Below are 12,834 nucleotides of genomic sequence, written 5' to 3'. Positions count from 1 at the left end.
TTGATTAGACACCCACAAGCAGAGTGATGGAGACAAGGAGATAAGCAGGAGGATAGGATAAACACTGCTCCTCCTACTAGCTGGGGAGCAGGGGTCAGGCAGGGCCAACTTCAGGAAGAAATGGAGGCTGGGACCTGGCTGGCTTTCCTGTTGTCTCCTAGCACATCTAAGGGAAGAGCATGAAGATGCTTGACCAGTGACTTAGTCTAGGCCTGAGAATATATTCTCTCTAAATGACTGGTTGCTTTACTGGGGTAGTGGAAGATGAGCTAACAATGTGAAGCATAGTCGGATGGATATAAGCTCGTATTTCTGGCAATGAACATAAGCTTTGAGCCAAACAGCAGATGGACCAAGTTCCAGTATCAGTTCACCCACTTTAAGGCATGTTGATGGATTTGTCTCCACCAATGTGCAGAGGTCGTGGCATCTGGAGTCTGGGATCCGGCTACAAGTCAGGACGATGCCTCTGTACTTGAATTTTCTCAATTGGATGATGAGACTGGTGAATGGAATAGACTTCTGAGGTCTCTGTCTACCCAGCAACCATCCCCTCTCCTGCTGGTTACAGCACCTGGTTTGCCTGTAAGAAACTTATCCTCTCCTTGGCTCCTGTCATGTGACTGGAAGGGGGATGACCACATCCCAAGGAGCAACTGGTGCAAGGCAGAGCCCCAGTGATTGGTTCAGGGTTGGAAATGGGACTTGGCCAGGCCGAAGAGGTCCAGCACCAGACTTTTATTGAAACAGTGATGGGAAAGGACCTTACTTTCCACTGGACTGCTAAACTGGCAACATCTGACCCTGGCGGTGGTCATCTCTGCTCCCTGGGGAACAGCATGCCTGCAAATGAAGCCAATACAAAAGACGATAAAGTTGGAAACAGAAGGAGTGAGGGAGTTGGAGAGGGAGAGAGAGAGAGAAACAAAAGATGGAGTCTGGTTCCTGCCTGCTCTAAAGCCAACAAAGAGGCAAGATTGGTGGAAAGGAAAATTTGCTTTATTTCAGAGGCCAGTGACCTGGTGTGTGTGTGTTTGTGTGTGTGTATGTGTGTGCGTACGCATGTGCAAAGGGCAGACTCCTGTCCAAAGGCCGGCTCCCCGTCACTGACAGTTGGTGGGCAAGAGCTTTTATATAGACCGAGGGAGGAGGCTATATGCAGAAAGAACACATTCAGCTCTGGTGGTCATCTTGAAATTAGTCATGTGGTGGGCTAGTCAGTATTATCTAGATTGTTTTAAGTACAGTTAACCTTTAGTTCCAGGGCTGGTTTGTTCGCGTTTCTTCGAGGCCAGTTCTTAGAATTGTGGCAGCTTATGTCATGGATATTAGTGAAGGACAGGGAAGCCTGGCATGCTGCAAAGAGTTGGACACAACTTAGCAATAGAACATGTCAGGCTACAGTCTGGTCACCATGTAGCTAACTTCTTCCACTGGTAGGGGTTTCAGTATCTCTGACAGCTCACAGGATGTGGCTCAGAATATCATCTGTAGCCCTTGAGAAGGAACTGAAGGTCCTAGACTTACTTTGCTTTAATGACTAAACTATCATTATTATATTTGGTCTCATCTGACTGTTTTCCTTTATTTCTGCATTTCCTCACTTCTCTGATTAAACTTATTGTTTGGCTAAAGTTTTTCCACAGACAAAAGGCAGACAGAGGACATGGAGGGAAGAGACCACAGGGTCTGAGCAGGTTCAAGTGTGGGTGGGGGCGAAGAGAGCTGAATTCACCCCTTGAACTTCTTATATGAACCAATGAATTCCCATTTTTGGTTTTGTTCATTTGTTTAAACTGGTTTGAGCTGGTTTTTCTGAAACTTGCATGAGAAGGGTTTTGATTAAAGAGGGCGCACCCCATAGGACCGAACAACTGTGAGAACTGCACAAATACTTGTTCGTTCTCATTTTTCTCTAAACCTAAATCTTCTCTGATCTCCAAACTGGAGATAATACTTGCCCTGCTTACCTCGAAGGGTTGCTGGGGGAATCAAAGAAAATCACAACACCACACAGCTGTGCCACTAAATAATTTTTTCTTATTTTAGTTTTTCAAAACAGGACAACAAATTCCCTTCAAATTTTTTTCTTTTTTGCTTCTTGTCATCCAGAGAAGCACTAACCAGTCCCTGTGGAGAGGAAAGCAAGTTGGGTTTGGATTTCTAAAAGTTCCTTAATGATAAGGAAAATGATGAATTGCTGGAAAGAGGTAAGGGGTAGCTTGGATTAGAATTTGCTAATGCTTGATCTGGAAAATTCTTTAGACATTGAACTGAAAGGGGTAAATTGTCATCAGTTACATCTTTGAAGGCAAACGGGGACCTCAGGCCTCCACTGGAGGGGGTCATTACTCTCTTCTTTCTGCTCGGTCCCACTCTTTGAAGAACTCTGGGAAAGCCAGGGCTTTAATGTCACAGCTGGGACATTTTCTCTTTAGAATCAATCTCTGATGAGGGAAGCCTGCTACACTGTTGGTGGGAATGTAAACTGGTACAGCCATTATGGAGAACAGTATGGAGGTTCCCTAAAAAACTAAAAATAGAGCTCCCATATGATCCAACAATCCTGGCTTCCCTGGTGGCTCAGTCAGGAAAGAATCTGCCTGCAATGCAGGAGACCACATGCAATGTAGGAGACCCAGTTTTGATCCCTGGGTTGGGAAGACCCCCTGGAGAAGCAAATGCAGCCCACTCCAGTATTCTTGCCTGGGAAATCCCCTGGACAGAGGAGCCTGAGGGCTACAGTCCATGGAGTTACAAGAGTCGGATATGACTCAGCAACTAAACCAAACCAGCGATCCAACAGTCCTAGTCCTGGGCATATATCTGAAAAGATACACACACCCTGATGTTCACTGCAGCACCACTTACGATAGCCAAGACATGGACGCAACCTAAGTGTCCATCAACAGATGAATGGATAAAGAAGATATAGCATATATACACAATGGAGTATTACCATGGAAAAGAATGAAATATTGCCATCTGCAGCAACATGGATGGACCTAGAGACTGTCATACTGAGTGAAGCAGTCAGAGAAAGACAAATATCATAGATACTGCTTATGTATGAAATCTAAAATACAAGTACAAATGAACTTATCTGCGAAACAGAAATAGAGTTACAGATACAGAAAACAAACCATTGTTACCAAGGTATAAGCGAGTGAGGGATAAATTGAAAGATTGGGATTGACACATACACACTAGTGTACATGAAACAGATAACTAATAAGGACCTACTCCACAGCACAAGGAACCCTACTCAATATTCTGTAGTGGCCTGTATGGGAAAAGAACCTAAAAAAAAGAGTAGATATATGTGTGTGTACAACTGATTCACTTTGCTGTACACATGAAACTAACACAACATTGTAAATCAACTCTATTCCAATAAAAATTTTTAAGAAGTGTCTTGGTTACTAATACCTGCAAATACCTAGAACTCTTCCAAGTATTAAGCAATAACAACATTCTTATAAAAAAAAAAAAAGACCTAATGAAAAAAGAACACTAGTTGAATTTACCTTTTCCTCCCCCTCCAATAAAGTCTTCTGTAGGTCTTGCAAAGAGAAGGAATTCCCAGCCTCATGCTCCCCACTGACAATGGTAAGCGGCTCAACGGGGCCTTGTGTGTCTCAAATGTTTCAACGACTGCTCTTCAAGTCACAAATATGGAGCCATTATCCTGAAACTGCAGGTAAGTGCAGGTTTTAGTTCCCTTCATACTAAAATATAATTTCTAGGCTCATTCATTCTGTTCCTTATTATGCCCATATATGCCCAATTCATATATGCAACTCTAAATAGAAAGCAGTTTCCCATTTTCCCAATGAAAATATTTAAAACATCCTCAAAGAAAACCAGTCAACCAACCAACCAAAGAAATGAACAAAGGCCAATCTTTTTGGCCAACTTGAATAAACTTTTAGAGAAAGAAAGAAAATAGTCGAGTATTCATCAGATTCAGCGTTTTAATGTAACCTCCTGTCTAAAAGTCACACATTATATAAAAGGATATATTAATTTAGAAATTGGCTCTTTGCCACTCTCATGTTTCGTGGAGCAATTTCATCCAAGCTCTGCTGGAGGTTGGTTGGCATCTGGATCTCTGTCCTCATTCGTTTGAGTCCCCTGACTGTTTAGCACCTCAGCTCATGGCGGTAGAGATGCAACCTCTTTTGAAACTATATGTGATGCTGTCATTAGAAACACAGGGAACAATTCCTCCTGTGGACACATGTTCATAACCTCTGCATTGTAAGTACTAAATGCATTGCCTTTTTCCCCCTTCAAATAACAAGTTTATTATTTTAGTGTTCTAGAGGTCAAAATTTGACAGGGTCTCTCTCACTGTCAGGGAGCTGGCAGGGCTGTATTCCTTCTAGAGGGTTGAGGGGGACAATCTGTTTTCTTGCCTTTCCCACCTTCTAGAGGCTGCTGCATTCTGGGCCCATGGTCTACAGCTATGTTGCATCACACCAACCTCAGTTTTGCTGTTGCATCTTCTCTTCCTGCCTCTCCCTTATAAGGCCCCTTATGATGACATTGGGTCCACTTGGATAATCTCCCAATCTCAGAACCCTTCATCACACCTGCAGTGACCCTTTTGCCATGTCAGGCACCATATTCATGGATTCTGGGGATTAGGAGGTGGACATCTCAAAGCTGTTGTTCTGCCCCCCACAGAGAGGGAGTGCAGGGACTGCCAGACGTCAGCAGATGGGACTGCTAGACTTCACCTTCTAATGCCTTGGGAACAGGTTCAATCCCTGGGCAGGGAGCCAAGACCCCACATGCCTAGTGGTCAAAACATAAAACAGAAGCAATATTGTAATAAATTCAATAAAGACTTTTAAAATGGTCCACATCAAAAATATCTTTTAAAGAAAAGACCTTGGGGAAGGCTCTCTGGGTGAGCTCATTCCCCCAGCATGATGTTGAGTTGGGTATGAAAACCCAAGAGAATTGCAGAGAGCATCCGGGATGCCTGACACTGGTAGGGACCCAGCTGGTGCCCAGCCCTGCTAAAGGCATTGCTCTTTGGCAGTTTTAAAAAAGTTTTTTTTAAAACAACATTTCACATAACTCGAAGGCACTTTCCCTTACAAATCTGTGCTATCTCCTTTTTTATTTCTATCAGGTGAGTAGAAGGTGTTTCGGGGTCTTTAGAAGCATCCCTAATTAGCTCTGACTGATTTTTTATTTTTCCAGACTGATATGTCTTCTCAAAACAGTATTTTAATATTTTAAAGAAGAGAGTTTTCCTGTAACATGCTGGATTTTGTAAGGACCTAAGGCAACTCCTTTTTTCGAGGCATAATTTGGGGGGGAATCTTGACACATATTTGTGCATATATACTAATAGCTTAGTCATCAGGAGAACTTATCCTTTGCATTATATTTACTTGCCAATCATGAATCCAATAGCTGCTATGTGATAGGTGAAGAGGTCATGCGTGCGTGAGTACTAAGTCACTGCAGTTGTGTCTAACTCTTTGTGATCCTATGGACCGTAGCCTGCCAGGTTCCTCTGTCCATGGGATTCTCCCAGGCAAGAATACTGGAGTGGGTTGTCATGTCCTCCTCCAGGGGATGTTCCCAACCCAGGGATCAGGGATCAAACCCACTTCTCCTTGGGCTCCTGCATTGCAGGCAGATTCTGTACCGCTGAGCCAGCAGGGAAGCCCCAAAGAGGTCATTGATGGTTATTTATATGCCAGAAAAAATATTACCATGTTCCTCATACCCTCACTCACAAGAGGAACCCATCCTTAGCTATATGGGCAGCTTCTGGGTCTAGGGGAGTTGGTGTGCTAATGATGATGGGGTGCAGAATTTTGAAGGGCAAAGAAAATGTAGACTGAGTTATTTCCAAACAGGCATACAAGAGAAAAGGGGTAGATTCTGAAATATGGGGCTTCCCTTGTAGCTTAGTCAGTAAAGAATCTGTCCGCAATGCAGGAGACCTGGGTTTGATACCTGGGTCAGAAAGATCCCCTGGAGAAGGAAATGGCAACCAACTCCAGTATTCTTGCCTGGAGAATCCCATGGACAGAGGAGCCTGGTAGGATACAGTCCATGGGGTCGCAAGAGTCGGACAAGACTTAGCTACTAAACCACCACCACTGAAATAGGAGAAATGGAAGAAAAGAGAAGGGCCACTGTGGGCTAGGCTTTCTCTCTCTCTCCCCACCTCTCCCCATGCCTCTCTCCATGCCCTTTGTTTTGGGAATTCACAGGGAGGAAAAGGGGAAGGAGGAAGACAGACTGAATTTGAAGCCTGAATTCTGTTTCCAGGCAGCTACTAAGGTGATGCTGTAAGAGATTCACATTGTATCACACAGAATAAGCAAGAGAGACATTGAATCTCTTTTCAGAATTTTACCAGGGACTAGCATAAATGAAGATTTAAATTGCTTTCCAGTTCCTATTGAGGTTTCTTTTGAAGATAGGACGCTGAGATGAGACTGCCCAGCAGCCTGGGTGTATGTATTTTGACTCGTAGTATTAGGAAATTCAATTCATAAAGTGCTTCACAATTTTCAAAGTGCAGTTGTTATTCAACACCTATTTTGTTGACCGTCTGCCTCAGAAATGGTTTCCTCTTCTGTTAATGTGTTCAGGGCAGCGACCACTCGGGTGACGAGCAGGAGGGCTGAGATTCAGGGGTCTCCACCCTCCTTCGCTCCCCTCGCTGGGGCTCACCTGCCCTTTTAGTGTCCCTTCCCTGCCCGGCCCTCTGCACAGGGACAGGCCTTCCAGTGACCTTCTGTGTTTACTGCAATAAGAGCATCCCTAAGGGGCATGAAGCTAAGTTTGATCCCATGAGCAACCTGATGCTGATCCATGTGTGTCTCTCTCTGCAAGGCTGGTCCTCTGGCTTCCTCTCCTTCCACAGCCTCTCAGGGAGGTGGGTCACATAGTGGATTGGAAACAAGTAGGGTCTGTTGTCAGAACAAGTCTTGAAAACCACTTGTCCTCATTTTCCACATGACCTTGAATGCATAACCAGCACCAAGATCCTGATTTTCTAATCTATTAAATGAGGTTTATATCATATTTCATTGATTCCAAGAAGCACGTTTTCCCACATTTTGTGCGTGCTAAGTCACTTCAGTTGTGTCTGACTATTTCAGACCCTATGGACTATAAACCACCAGGCTCCTCCATCCATGGGGTTCTCCAAGCAAGAATACTGGAGTGGGTTGCCATGCCCTCCTCCAGGGGATCTTCCTAACCCAGGGATCTAACTGCCTCCTGCAGCTGCCTGCTGCAGCTCCTGCATTACAAGCAGATTCTGTAATGAACCACCTGGGAAGCCCTATTTTAATTCTACATTTTAATACCTCTGATATTAGGATGAGTCTTAAAATTGTTTGCATGTCAAAATTCCCCTACTAGGGGGACTTCCCTGGTGGTCCAGTGGCAAAGACTCTTTGCTCTCAATGCAGGGGGCCTGGTTTGATCCTTGGTTAGGGAACTAGATCCCACATGCTGCAACTAAGAGTTGTCATGCCACAACTGAAAGTCTTGCATGCTGCAACTAAGACATGGGGCAGCCCCCAAAATTTTCCTTAGTAGCATTTTCCCTTTTTCTCAGTGGTTTATAAGATAACGGTGTGTCTTAGAGTTGATTTAAAAAAAATGGTGTATTTACCTCCATGGGCCATTGTGTGGGCTGGAAGTCACATGTCTGAGACTGAAAAAGAATTCATCTGATATTCCAGCCCTCTGCTGCCAATCAGGAGGGAACCAGTAAAGGCTGTGATCTGCTTGAGGTCAATTTTAAGCAGTGAAACTAGCCTGAGAACCTGAGCTCCCCACAAACTCTTACTCAAACTTCTAGGCCCCTCTGTTGTACAGGATTTGGGTCAATGCCATCATCTGTTGGAGAAGGCAATGGCACCCCACTCCAGTACTCTTGCCTGGGAAACCCCATGGATGGAGGAGCCTGATAGGCTGCAGCCCATGGGGCCGCGAAGAGTCAGACACGACTGAGCAACTCCACTTTCACTTTTCACTTTCATGCACTGGAGAAGGAAATGGCAACCCACTCCAATATTCTTGCCTGGAGAATCCCAGGGACAAAGGAGCCTGGTGGGCTGCCGTCTATAGGGTTGCACAGAGTAGGACACGACTGAAGCAACTTAGCAGCATCATCTGATAGGAAGTCTGGAACCTGTTCCTGGATCTTCATCTTGAGGAAATGTTCTGCAGGAGGTGGCATAAGGATCCTTGCATAAGTCCAGGCCTGAATGTGGCCCAGGCCAGGAAGGGTCAGGGAAGGGAGGGGGGAGGCCACTCTGCCCCACAGCCCTGACTCTGCTGGTGACTGGGAGGGAGCACTGTGGCCTGGGCTCCAGGAAGCGAGCAGTTGGATCATACACCTGGTGCCTGGCAGGACACGGGGGAACCTGAGGGCTTCTAACTGGACAAGCTGGGGAGTCCGAAGCTTATCCCTTCTGTCCCACTCAGTGTGGAGAACTCTTCCCCTAGAAGGGGTGACCGGGGCGGTTCTCAGGTAAACAGTACATACCTCAGGGGCATGTAGCCAAGGTTTGCTCTGACCTAAGAGCCCTTCTGGCTGCTACGAGGTTAACCTGGGGAATGTTAGCCCATGGGCTCTGAAGCAAGACAACTGGGTTAGCCTTGGACATTCTGTGCCTCAGTTTCCCTATCTGTAAATTGGGGGGTTATATTATCTATATTGTTGTGAGGATTAATTGAGGTTATAGTTGTAAAACACAAAGCAATGTCTGGTAAGTACTCACTAAGGGTTACTGTTCATATTTAGTATATGAATAATTTTGATGGTATTTATTTTATGGGGATAATTGGCGGGCAGAAGCAAATTGAGTCATGTTATTTCCACATCCTTTGGAGGAAACCGTTGCCCTTTAATTGTCCTGTATATTAATCACATTTACCGCTTCATTCATTCATTCTTTATTCATTCATTCCACATTGAATTCTGTCTTCCTGTCAGTGTCACAGTGTCAGTGTCAGTGTCAGTTTCACCTTCTTCTCTTCTGTTGTTGCCTTCAAACCCACTAGGAGCCCCTAGTTGATTTTTCCTCCTCAAACATCCTCTCTTCCAATTTGAATGGTTTCTCAAACAGGTGGAAGACCACCTGCATCAGTTCTGCAGAGGATGGGCAGGTGGGGGCTGAGGATAAGGACAGCTGAGCGGTTGTAGGCCCCGCACTCTCATTTTGCGTGCATGCGTACTCAGTCGCTTCAGTCGTGTGCGACTCTGTGTGAGCCCATGGACTGTAGCCCGCCAGGCTCCTCTGTCCGTGGGATTCTCCAGGTGAGTATACTGGAGTGGATTACCATGCCCTCCTCTAGGGGATCTTCCTGACCCAGGGATCGAACCTGCGGCTCCTGCGGCTCCTGCATTGTAGGCAGATTCTTTACCACTGAGCCACTGGGCAAGCCCACTCTCATCTTACAGGTGAGGAAACAGAGGCCCAGAAATGCAAGCTGGCTCACCTGGGTCACACAGTGACAGGACAGGCATCTACTCAGTGTCCTTGTTCCCAGCCACCCCCTGCAGAACTGGTGCAGCGTGTCCCCTGTGAGGGGGAAGCAGGAGTACTGCAACACCCCCAAAGGCTGAGGTGTTTCCTCAAGCTGCTTCTCTAGTTCATAAGAGACCCTTCGCCCATCAGTGCCAGCTCTCAGCTAAAGGTGGCACCAGGCCATTGCAGATGTTGGCTATAGATTAGCTGTTGGTCAGAGTGTGTCCTAATCCTGCTCTCTCCTGCTCTAATTCCCTGCAAATAATCTTCCCAGGCTGGCGTTAGCCTACTTAGCCTGGGCTGGAAAGCACACGAGGTAAGCTACCCGGCTTAACCAAAGAGTGTCTGGGTTCAGGAACACAGCATGTCATGAGCCCTGGGAGGCAGGGGGTGCTGGTACCTCGGTTCACAGGCCGGGACGCTGAGGCCCACGAGGGTAAGGGCCCATCTCAGGCCACATAGTGGCCATGGAGGATGAAGAGGGCTAAGTGCATACCCGGAGGCCTTCCCGGCGCTGAGCTAAGGAGTGAGAGAGCAGCCCCTGAGGGGAGCGTCCGCTTGGATGTCCTGAAGTGCCAGGACCTCTCACCACCACCACGTACGGCCTCTGTGTGGACAAGCACCATGGAGCCTGGTCCTCTGCAGGTGGGTGAGTGGCTGAACTACCTGCAGCAGAAGAGTAGCCTCAGAGGCCTGAGATGTCCATTTGTGCAGCACATGCTCATCAAGCACCTGCTGTGTGCCACCGTTATGCAAGGCTCTCAAGTGTGAGTCCTCACAGCAAGTCTAGGAAGTAGGCTCCATTACTGGCCCTGTTTCCTCAATTTAGTGATGTGCAAGACACAGGACAGAGAAACTCAGTTATTTGCTGAGGCCCCACAGTAAGAAGGTTGGTAGAGGTGAGATCTGAACCCACAACATCCAGCTCCAAAGCCCCCACGTTTTTAACCACCTGCTGTATAGTCACTTTTGAATGTTACTCCACATGCAACCCTCAGAGATGGTTAAGATGGAAACAGCCTAGCCCCTTCACTGTAATAGTAACACCTAGAACCTCCCTGGTGATCCAGTGGCTAAGGCTCCACGTTCCCAACACAGGGGGCCTGGGTTCGATCCCTGCTCAGGGAATTAAGATCCCACATGCCGCAACTAAAGAATTCACATGCTGCAGCTAAGACCTGGTGCAGTTGGTTAAATAAATAAATATTAAGGGGGAAAAAAGTAACACCTGAAATCCAAGGCACAAAGGCAAGTGTAGGGAAAGAGCAAATTAGTCAAGATGGCGTGGTCATGCTCTCTTGCCCCACGCCCTCTCGCCCTCGCCCCAGGTTTTGTGAATAATGATTGCATAACAGCTGAGAATATTCAGTCCTGAATATTCATTGGACGGATTGATGCTGAAGCTCCAATACTTTGGCCACCTGGTGGGAAGAACTGACTCATTAGAAAAGACCCTGATGCTGGGAAAGATTGAAGGCAGGAGGAGAAGGGGATGACAGAGGATGAGATGGTTGGATGGCATCACTGACTCAATGGACATGAGTTTGACAAAGCTTCAGGAGTTGGTGATGAACAGGGAAGCCTGGTGTGCTGCAGTCCATGGGGTTGCAAAGAGTCGGACACAACTGAATGACTGGACAGCTGAGAATTACTTATAGCACTGTATTTGAGCATCACGAGGTACTCGCTTGGCCACGGGCTACTTTTGTTTTGTAAGCATATATAAACTCCACCTGGAAAGCCCTTGAGGAGAGGTTACGTTAGGTCAGGTCAGGTCTGCTGTTGCACCAGCCAGGGGATAATAAGTGCATGTGCAGTTCCTACGGCTCCTTGAGTTTTCTTCCAGCCTCGTAGCTCGTGCCTTGCCTACCATGGGTTCAGCGAACAGTGCACACGGTGAGATACAGTGAGACAGCAAGTGTGCCCAAAGCAAAGGACTGATAAAACTCCCAGGACTTTAGAGAAAGAGGGCTATCATTTACTGTATTGACATAATTAATTTGAATATTTTTTGTTTAGCTTTATTTACTTGATGGCTTGTCTATTGTCTGTATCCCCACACTAGGAAGTAAGTTTCAGAAGAACAAGAGCTTTGTCTCACCCCTTCTGTATTCCCAGTACTTACTGTATCACTTGGCTGGTAGTAGGTACTCAATATATATTTATTGTTTAATAAATGTGGTAAATTTAAAATGGTGGCCATAAATTCTTTGCTAATCTTCCCATGAAATGGGGTGAGAGGGTCTATTTCTCCTCACTTTGAATCTGGGCTGTGTTGAATGATGTGCTAGAATATGGCAGAGTGATGCCCCGGGACTTCTGTAGCTCAGCTGTAAGAAGCTTTACAGGTTTAACCTGGGGTTTTGGAACTGCTCATGGAATGCTTTTTCTCAGAGCCTGTTCTTCTTGCTTTCAGAACTCTGAGGCACATGATGAGGCCACGTGTAGGTGCCCTAGTCAGCAGCCTCACCTGAGCTCCTGGCTGACAGCATCCACTGCAGGCCACAGTAGTGAGCCAATGTGGCCATCCAGCCCAGAGGAGCATTCAGATGGCCTCAGCTCCAGTGAACAAATGTGTGATTGCAGCGAGACAAGAGGCCCTGTGAGAGAACAGGCCAGCGGAGCCAGTCAATCCAAGACCGACGAGAGATGGTGAAGAGGAGAAGGGTGGTTCTGGTGTTCTGGAGCACACCCCTGCCCATGGTAAAACAGCATGTATGTTCTGGTCTTATTTATGTAGCATCATGAATAATGGTGGTTTTCTCAGAATGGTGACATCCATGTGACCTTGACTCTATTATTTGAATGAGTTGCTCAGGTTCTTTACAATGAGTATATGTTATTAATATCATTTCATATAATAAGCAGGGTTATTGAGGGTGGAGTTAGAGAAAAACAATAACCTCAAGGTTTTTCTACAACACAGTAGATAGCCTTGAAGATTATCATGGCTATTTTCTTTAAGAGGTAAAAAGACTTAAGTTTTCATCACCAGGATTTTATTAAAATTCTGGGTCAGATGATGTTAAGGAATTTGCCCACTGTTACAAGGCTAGTATATGTCAGGGTTCCTATTTGCAACAGAAACCAATGCAAGCTGATTTAAGCAGAAAAGAAATTTATTAAAAGGTCATTGGGCACCTGTTCTTGATAAAAACTCTCAGCGAACTAGGAATAAATAGGACCTTTCTCACTTTAACAAAGAGCATCTACAAAAAATCTACGGCTAACATTAGATTTAATGGTGAGAGACTGAACACTTTCCCCCAAAGTCTAGGGGAAAAGTCAAGGATATCTGCTCTCATCACTC

General features: G+C 45.9%; 1 long non-coding RNA gene across 1 annotated transcript; it reads left to right on the top strand.

Annotated features, from left to right (window-relative positions):
• The first annotated feature begins 10,498 nt into the window (after positions 1–10,498).
• LOC145528957 (uncharacterized) lies at positions 10,499–12,293 on the top strand. Its single transcript, XR_014070814.1, has 2 exons — positions 10,499–11,204; positions 11,941–12,293. It is a non-coding gene; the product is annotated as an uncharacterized LOC145528957 (long non-coding RNA).
• The last annotated feature ends 541 nt before the right edge of the window (positions 12,294–12,834 follow it).

Source organism: Giraffa tippelskirchi, chromosome 12 (assembly GCF_054371585.1).
Source record: "Giraffa tippelskirchi isolate mGirTip1 chromosome 12, T2T-mGirTip1v1.2.pri, whole genome shotgun sequence".
Classification (NCBI taxonomy): Eukaryota; Metazoa; Chordata; class Mammalia; order Artiodactyla; family Giraffidae; genus Giraffa; species Giraffa tippelskirchi.
The sequence above is the reverse complement of the archived record's forward strand: the minus strand, read 5'-3'. Positions and strand labels throughout refer to the sequence as shown.